This window comes from Cavia porcellus, unplaced genomic scaffold (genome assembly GCF_034190915.1).
Source record: "Cavia porcellus strain 051 isolate PalLab524CR breed Dunkin Hartley unplaced genomic scaffold, mCavPor4.1 scaffold_2, whole genome shotgun sequence".
Classification (NCBI taxonomy): domain Eukaryota; kingdom Metazoa; phylum Chordata; class Mammalia; order Rodentia; family Caviidae; genus Cavia; species Cavia porcellus.
In genome coordinates, this window is record NW_026947485.1 from 93,939,396 (window position 1) to 93,949,279 (window position 9,884).

The following is a 9,884-nucleotide window of genomic DNA, read 5'->3' on the forward strand; positions in this document are numbered from 1 at the left end:
TCCACCCTATAGAGGCAGGGCCACTTCCACAATATCCAGGTGGATTTCTCTGCCACATTACCTTTCATTTATGAGACTGCCACAAGAGAAACCCATTCAGAAGGAACTCACTGTGTTGATGAAGGCTGATTAATAATTCTGGATAACAAGGACATTTGGGATGCTAGACAGCTCATGCATGACACAGAGCACAGAGCACTCACTCTCTCTGTGAAAGAAAATATTTCTAAAGAATAGGGATTCTCAGACATTATCTTCTGCCTGAAAATAATAATTGCAGAATGGCCAACTTTGATTTTTCTCTCTTCCATACTCTGTCCCTGATTTATGGGTGCAAAAAGAGCAACAGTTATGTATAGCTTCCACAGAAAAGAAATCAGACAGAAGAACATCTCCTCTAAGTAGGTATATGGAAGGAAAGATAGAACTAGTCACATGGGTCATGATGGGGAACAATACACCAAGGTGCCTGGTGCATGACTGTAAAAATGAGGAAGAGAGGGCTTAGATCCTAAGAGAGTAAAAGAGTCCTGAGTACCGAGGTTGGCAGAGAAGAAAAGAAGAGAAGTTTAAAGAATTATAGATTTGGTCCTTGGGGCCTCATGAATGGTTGAGAGAAGTTTGAACAGGAAGTAAACTCTCTACATGGCTTGCAGGTCTTCAAATGTAATACTTTTCTGACCTTGGCATATGGTCCTAGATTTATGAACTAAATATCTAGATAAGCACTCTGTGTCCATCTACCATCCTTGCACAAGGGCTGGTTTGAATGAGACTTTATAATTACTGGCTTTAAGAGGATGAAGTCACACTAGAGTTAATCTGTTCTTATTTCCCGTTTAATTCAGGACTCTTCCACCTACCCCTTAACCTAGACTCTGTTTAATGGGCTCTGATCACATAGACCTCAGGTTCAACATATTGCCTGAGTCAGAAAGGGTGATTTTTGGCATTCTCAATGGCTGAGTTCTTGCTCCCCAAGTCTCAGGTCCCTTATCTGGAAAAGACTGTCAGTGAGGGGACAAAGTAATGCAATGAATGTGGATAGTTGCAGAAAAGCAATGCAGATTCTAATTATGATGCATGTAACTTTGTGGCTCAGTGCCCTGGACTGAGTCTGCACTGAACATGCACCCACTTGTGTCAGGAAAGTCCAGTGTGGACACATACACAAAGTAAGCAATCTGATGGGATTTTAAAGTAACTTCTGGTGACACACTAACAGCCAACTATGGTTAAGATATGTAGGGAGTGTTTTTGAAAGACTGCCTATACCAAGTGGACAGAAATTCTTGGAAAGCCAATACCATTCTGATCATATCCACTTTATATATGGTGTTTTGTGACAGTTATAGTAAATACCCTTCCATTCAAGTGACATCTGTGGACTGGGGTATAGTTCAGCGACATTAGCTCCTGCTTGGCAAGTGCAAGGTCATGAGTCTAATTCCTGGTAAGAAAAAAAGTGTGACATCTAAATAAGAATAAATGAGCGTGATCTACCACTTAGATCTTCATAAATGAGTGACCTCTTCCAGAACAGCCTTATTATTCTAATGTGTAAAACTTTTACTTAAAGTATTAGATTCCATCCATTCAGAAAACCTTTTATCTTAACAGTCAGAAGATTTTCCAACAGAAAATCCACACATTTTAATGACTACATGCATCTTGCCTGAGGAATAATAAATAAAAGAATGACAGGTGTTCTTGGTCTTGGGCATTTTTGGCTAACAGAAGAGCTATCAAATTGTGACTTTGGCCATGAAAATATCAGTGCTATTATGCACTGGTTTACCTAGTGAAAAATGGTACTTTTCAAGTGAGGGAGGGTGTACTGAACCGACCCTTTTCTCCAGCATCAGGCTCACTGCAGTTCATATTGAGTGCTTTTTTGTTTCAAGATGGTTTCAATTGTTGGATCAAGCCACACAAGCCACTGTGCAAACTAAAATGTGTTGCCTTTGTAATCTGAAAACTTCTTAAATAGAAAACTACATCTCACATGCAAAATTAATGAAAAAATATTCGTGAATGGAAATTGTTACCGGGTCTAAAACACATAAAGTATAACCCACAGTATGCATTAAAAAGGAAGAATTCGAAGAAATTTCATAATACTATTTAGAATGTTGATTTTTTGTTGGGTGTCATAGTGAAGAAAACAATTTGAGGAACAAAACAGACTGACTTGATAGCCCAGCTGCTATAGTTATCTTGTCTATAAAATTAACATATAACAGATTTCTTTGTTCTTCCTTCAACAATTTTGGTTGCCTTTAATTCCATAGCATATTTATAGCTTTATGTGTTTGTACTCTATTTTCTTTAAAACAGTGCTACTGGCCATGGTATCAATTTATCTTTATCTTAAACTTGGTTGCTTGTCTATTGATGAAAGGAATTAAGAAGACAGGCTGGAGTTTCTCGCTACTGTAGTTAATAATTTGCTAATGCATTTAAATTGATAGCAGATTCAAAACCCTAATCCTTTTTATCATGAAGAGTTACTGGAAACACACTAGGGTCCTCAGGGGAAGGATTTTGTTCCTAGAGGGATATAGGATGAAGACCTGCCCTACCTCACTTTGGGAAAACTCAAAACCTGGAGGTGACACCACCTCCATAGCTAGACAATTGAGTGTCTACAGCAAACTCAATAAGCCCAAGATGTTCCTTTTGAACTTCTTATTAACTGACATATAGTAGCCCTGATTCCTTAAATTCCTTTGAGTCTGCTTTTAGGTAATCTATTCCTTGTTCCTGCAAACATCCCCTGATAGTCTCTCTCTCATTGTTCAGTCCTTGCTCTGAGCCTTCTTGCCCTTGTCCTGCTGAAATCTCTGTCATGCATATTGCCAGAAACATGATTTTTAAAAAGTGCACCTTTTCTCCAACCCCTTGATGCATTGCTCCCTTGCATCCTAACTGTGCCTCTTTCTTGGGAGGCACAAAGTTTGCCTCTTACCTCTGCAGGAAATAGCTGGGAGCTTCTGGGCCTCCAATTCCAGAAACAACTTCTATGGAGTTAGGCAGATTTTTCAGTTGACTGAACCCTGGGAAGTAGTGGCAAAAAGAAACACTACCAAAGGCTACTGCCAAGTGCTATTCTTGGGCTTTTCAGAGAAATGGCAGAAGAAGCCACAAAGCTCCATCCTGCTGCCTTTGTTTTGATGGATAGTGCTCCAGAGGGCCCCACTCAGACACTGGCCCAAGTTCCATGAAGGACTGAGCTATACACAATTGCTGAGTTGTCACCTGAGAGTCACTACAGTTCAAATGTCCCCACCCTTCTTTACTCTTATCCAGTGCTATCTGCCTAGAGGAGGATGAATTTGTTTCTTTATTTTATTTGTTTATCGCTGTAAAAGGAAGATAACTTTCTTTTTAAATTTTTTTTATTTTAAAGAGAATAAAACAAAACAAAACAAAACAAAACAAAACAGGACAAAGCAAATCAGAACAGAAAAATGCAAGCAACACAGAACTTCAAAACAAAACAGGGAAGTCCATCAGAGGCGTGGAACTCTCCTCTTCACCTGGGGGCCAGACCCAGGCTCCCTGTTGGTCCAGAAAGACCAGCCGAGGCAGGGAACCCGCCCTAGGCCAGCAAACTGTTTTCTTTGCCTGGGGCCCAGGAACCAGCTGCCTGTGGGTCCCGAAAGTCCAGTGGAGGCATGGAACGCTCTTCTTCCTCTGGCAGCCAGGATTTGGATTCCTGTTGGTGGAGTAAGTCCAGCAGAGGCAGGGAACCACACCACAGGCCAGCAAACAGTTTTCTTCACCTGGGGCCAAGGATCCGGTTTCCTGTCAAAATCAGTGAGGAAGGAGGGAGCAGGGAATTCTGTCCCAGCCTGGCTGACCTCTCTACCTCACCTGGAACAAAACTTGAAGCTCAAAAATATAGGAAAATGACAAAACAAAAGACCAAAATGCAGTCTCAAACATCCAGACCATCCCAAGAAAGCCTAGGAGCCATGTGCATAGAAGAAAATATATACCACATTACTGAAATACCTGAAATAATAGTAACTAAAATAAAGAAGCAACTCTGGGAAGCCTTAAAGGAAATCAAACTAGAAATAATCTCTCAGGTAAAAGAAGAAATGATAAAAGAAATGAAGGAGATGCTGAACATATCTAAAGAAGACACAGTTAAAAAACTTGAGGAGATAAAAGAAAAGATAGAATCCTGGATGAACAATATAAGAAACAAACAATATATAAAGCAGAGGCAAAGAGATATTCAGGAAATCAAAAACTCCATCGAAAGTTGTAAAAACTGCCTCAATGAATGTGGAGATAGAATTTCAGACCTTGAAAACAAGATTGCAGCCAGTGAACAGGAAAGGAAAGATCTTTTAAAAATAACAAGAAATCAGGAAATAACAATTCAACACCTGCAAGATGACGCAAAAAGGAACAACATAGGTTAATGGGGATAAATGAAAAAGAAGGGAACAAATAAAGGATGTCAAGAGGATATTCAGAGAAGTAATCACTGAAAATTTCCCAAATATGAGACTGGAAACCGATATCAAGATCAGTGAAGGATATAGAATTCCAAATAGCCATAACCAAAATAAAACTACACCCAGACACATAGTAATGGCCATCCTAGAAATTGAACAAAAGAATAGAATATTAAAAGCTGTCAGAGAGAAAAGACAGATCACCTATAAAGGAAAATCTATCAGAATCACAGCAGATTTCTCAGCACAAACAATAAAGTCAAGAAGAGCATTGGAGTGAAGTATTTCAGATCCTAAAGGAAAATGATTTCCAACCTAGGCAGATGTATCCTGCAGAACTGTCCTTCAAAGTGGATGGAGAAATAAGATACTTCCATGACAAAGAACAGCTGAAAAGCTACACGATCACCAAGCCAACCCTGCAAAGAATACTGAAAGACAGCCTAGATGCATTTAGGACAAAACCACTAAACAAAGCACACAATTAAACAGGATGGAAAGACAAAGATGCAACAGCAGAAAGATAACATGTCAACAATAAACCAATACATAACAGTTATACTCATTAATGTAAATGGTCTCAATGCACCAATTAAAAGAAACAGATTGGCGGAATGGATCAAGAAACAAAATCCAACCATATGTTGTCTACAAGAAACCCATCTAACCCAAAAGGATGCCCACAGACTGAAAGTCAAAGGATGGAAAACAATACTTCATGCCACAGGAACCAAAAAAAAAAAAAAAAAAAAAAAGTGGGGGTGGCTATTCTGTTTGCAGACAATGTTAACTTCAAGCCAATAATGATCAGAAAGGATAAAGAAGGTCACTACATACTGGTTAGGGGAAAACTCCAAGAGGAAGAGATAACTATCTTAAATATATATGCACCAAATTCCAGAGCACCCAGTTATATAAAACAAGTACTAACAGAAATGAAAAACCAAGTTAACAGTGACACAATTCTAGCAGGAGATCTTGACACACCATTGACACCAATGGACAGATCAACCAGACAGAAAATCAGCAAAGAAATAAAAGAACTGAATCGTACCTGCGAACAAACGGACTTAATAGACATATACAGAGTATTCCACCCAACAACAACAGAATACACATTCTTCTCAGCAGTACATGGGTGATTTTCTAAAATAGACGATATATTAATTCATGAAACAAATCTAAATAAATGCAAAAGGGTTGAAATCATCCCTTGCATGCTCTCAGACCATGGAGCTATGAAATTAAAAATTAATGATACAAGATACTACAGAATTCCCACAAATGCATGGAAATTGAATAACACACTTGAGCAATCAGTGGGTCACAGAGGAAATCAAAAAAGAAATTAAACACTACCTACAATAAAATGAAAACACAAATACATCTTACCGGAATCCGTGGAATGCAATGAAAGCTGTCCTCAGAAGAAAATTTATAGCACTGAGTTCACACATCAGGAAAACAGAATGAATACAAATAAATAACCTGATGTTACACCTCAAACATCTAGAAAAAGAAGAGCAAGTCAAGCCCAAAGCCAAAAGAAGAGAAGAAATTATAAAAATCAGAGCAGAAATCAATGCAATAGAGACTAAAAAAATCCAAAAAATCAATGAGTCAAAGAGTTGGTTCTTTGAAAGAATAAATAAAATTGATAAGCCTCTAGTCAACTTTATTTTAAAAAGGGAAGAACAAGCTCAAATTCATGCAATAAGGAATGAAAGAGGAGAAATCGCTACAGACACTATAGAAACACAGAAAATCATCAACACCTATTTCGAAAACCTCTACTCTCAAAGGTTTGATAACACAGAGGAAATGGACAGATTCCTAGAAGCATACAAAGTACCAAAGGTAGGTCAGAAAGATGTAAAACTACTGAATAAACCAATTTCTATTAATGAAATTGAAAACGTAATTAAATCCTTACCTACAAAAAGAGCCCAGGCCCAGATGGATTCACTGCAGAATTCTACAAGAAATACAAAGAAGACCTAATGCCAACACTCCTCAAACTCTTCAGTGAAACTGAAAGGGAAGCAATCCTTCCTAAGTCATTCCTGGAAGCAAATATTACTCTAGTACTAAAACCTGAGAAAGACCAAACTAAAATAGAGAACTACAGACCAATCTCCCTAATGAACACAGATGCAAAAATCCTCAATAAAATATTGGTAATTAGGATGCAGCAAATCATCAAAAAGATCATACACCATGACCAAGTGGGATTCATCCCAGGCATGCAGGGATGGTTCAATATACGTAAATCAATAAATGTAATACACCATATCAATAGAGCCAAAAGTAAGAACTACATGATCATTTCTATAGATGCAGAAAAAGCTTTTGATAAGGTCCAACATTCATTCATGATAAGAACCCTGCAGAAAATTCGAATCGATGGTCTTTACCTCAACATAATAAAGGCCATCTATGACAAACCAACAACCAATATCATACTAAAGGGCCAAAAATGAAGGCCTTTACTTTAAAATCAGGCACAAGACAAGGATGTCCCTTATCACCGCTCCTATTTAATATAGTACTGGAAATACTAGCCAGAGCAATTAGACAAGAGAGAGAAATAAAAGGAATAAAGATAGGAAAAGAAGGAGTTAAGCTATCATTATTTGCAGATGACATGATACTCTATATAGAAGATCCCCAAAACTCCATTGAAAGACTGCTAGATATAATAAATAAATTTAGTAATGTAGCTGGCTACAAAATCAATACTCAAAAATCAATACCATTCCTATACACTAACAGCAAAGTCACAGAAAGAGAAATAAGAGAAACCACACCCTTCACACTAGCAACCAAAAAGTGAAATATTTAGGAATTACTCTCATGAAAGAAGTGAAAGACCTGTACAGGGAATATTATATTACACTGAAAATGAAATTGAAGATGATCTCAGAAAATGGAAAGGCATCCCTTGCTCATGGATAGGAAGAATAAATATAGTGAAAATGGCCATTCTCCCAAAACTTGTATACAGATTCAGTGCAATCCCAATAAAAATATCATCAACATACCTCATAGAACTCAAGAAATCACTCCTAAAATTCATCTGGAGTGAGAAGAGACCTAGAATAGCAACGACAGTTCTAAGCAGTAAAGGCAAGGCAGGAGGCATCAAAATCCCTGACTTGAAATTATACTACAAAGCCACTATAGTAAAATCAACATGGTACTGGAACCAAAACAGAGCTGAAGATCAGTGGAATCGTTTAGAAGATACAACTGCAACTGCAAACACAATCACCTTATCTTCAATAAAGTGGCCAAACATGTTCACTGGGAGAACGACAATCTCTTTAATAAATGGTGCTGGAAAAACTGGCTCTCCATATGTCAAAAACTAAAACTAGACCCATGCCTATCACCATGTGCTAAAATAAAATCTAAATGGATCAAAGATCTAAATATTAAAACAGAAACACTAAATCTATTGGAAGACAAATTGGGTAAAAACCTTGAACATATAGGAGTAGGTAGAGAATTCATGAACAGGACTCAAATTGCATGGGAAATACTTCCCAGAATCAATAACTGGGATCATCTCTTATGAAAAAGTTTCTGCACGTCAAAAGAAGTCTCCAGCGTGGTGAGAAGAAAACCCACAAACTGGGAAAAAATCTTAGTGAACTGCCCCTCAGACAAAGGACTTCTGTCTAAAACATATAAAGAATTAAAAAAAATCAGACCCCCAAAATTCAAAGTCCCAATCCAAAAATGGGCATCTGAGATGAATAAACAATTCTCAGATGAGAAATGGCAAGTAAATATATGAAAAAATGTTCATCATTGGTCATTAGAGGAATGCAAATCAAAACCACACTGAGATTTCATCTCACTCCTGAAAGAATGGCCAGGATCAAGAAAACCAACAACAACAAATGCTGGAGAGGCTGTGGGAAAAAGGAACTCTCCTGCACTGTTGGTGGGAGTGTAGACTAGTGCAACCACTGTGGAGGTCAGTCTGGAGATTTCTCAGAAAACTAGAACTGGAAGCCCCATATGACCCAGCTACACCACTTCTAGGCATATTCCCAGAAGAACTGAAAGCATCATACCACAGTGATATATGTGCACCCATGTTTATAGTAGCACAATTTGTAATTGCCAGATCTTGGAAACAACCTAAGTGTCATTCGACTGAAGAATGGATAAAAAGGTTGTGGTATTTTTATACAATGGAGTACTACTCAGCTATAAAGAATGAACACGTTGAGACATTTATAAATAAATGGACGCAGCTTGAGACCATACTCATAAGTGAAATAAATCAAACTCACATGTATAAATACCGAATAGTTTCCCTAGTGTAAGAATTGATAAGAATACATAGAAGTATGTGGTAATCATGATTCCCAATCATATTGGTTTGAAGCCATATAATGTTTTCACTCATTAACCGCAATGGTTTTCACCTGGGTTGTTCGATTTAAGAATCTATGATAGCACGAATAGCTATTTTGAAGAAAGCAACACAACATAAAAACTAGTGCTGATTTAATATCGTCTTGTTTTAAAGTCCCATCAAGCTGTAGTACATCTGTTTCCACTGGTTTTAACATGTTGTATCTTACTATATTTCACTATATGCTATAGTATAAACAAAACTCTTTATATAGGCAGAGAGATAATATAGAAACCATTGTTTTCTATTAGCAGGTTCTAAATACCCTGTAATTCTTGCATTCTCTTGAAAGGCTTCACACTGTCTAGATATGCTTGATATTATAGCACGCGAAGTTACACTCAAATAATTTAAGGAAGGAGGCACTATGGTGACTACTATTATGTTAGATTATCTGGTGGTGAAACACAACGATGCTTGAATTGCTCGGTTCTGCCCTGCATTGTTCTATTACAATATCCTCTCTTATCTCAATCTTCCCCCTATTTTTAAATTAATCTATTTTCTCTCATTTTTTTAATTAAGGGAAAACTAAATTAAAGAATAATGGGACATATTATAGTAACTTTTTTATTGTCCTATTAATCTGACTTGAACCCCAGTATTGCTCTCCCCATCTTGTTCTGTCTGATTATTATATATCTATTTTGTTTGATAGTATCAAGTTTGAGGGTATAAGCAATCACTTTGAAGGCAATAAGATATACTATGATGCCCAATATGGATTGACTATTATCCTTTTTTTGAAGTCCTGTAAGGTCCTCAGTGTAGGTTTTATTGGTTTTGTTCTGTACTGTTTTGATCTATTCTATTATACCTGATGATATAGACAACTCAATTTAAAAATAGCAAGAGGCACAATGGTAACCACTTTTGATCACCTGGTATTCTATTTTGCATCACGTGCTATGCCCACCCTTCTGTTCTAACTGACTCTGTTTTGCTTAGTCACATTTGTTTTTATTCTCTTCAAAATGTAATAA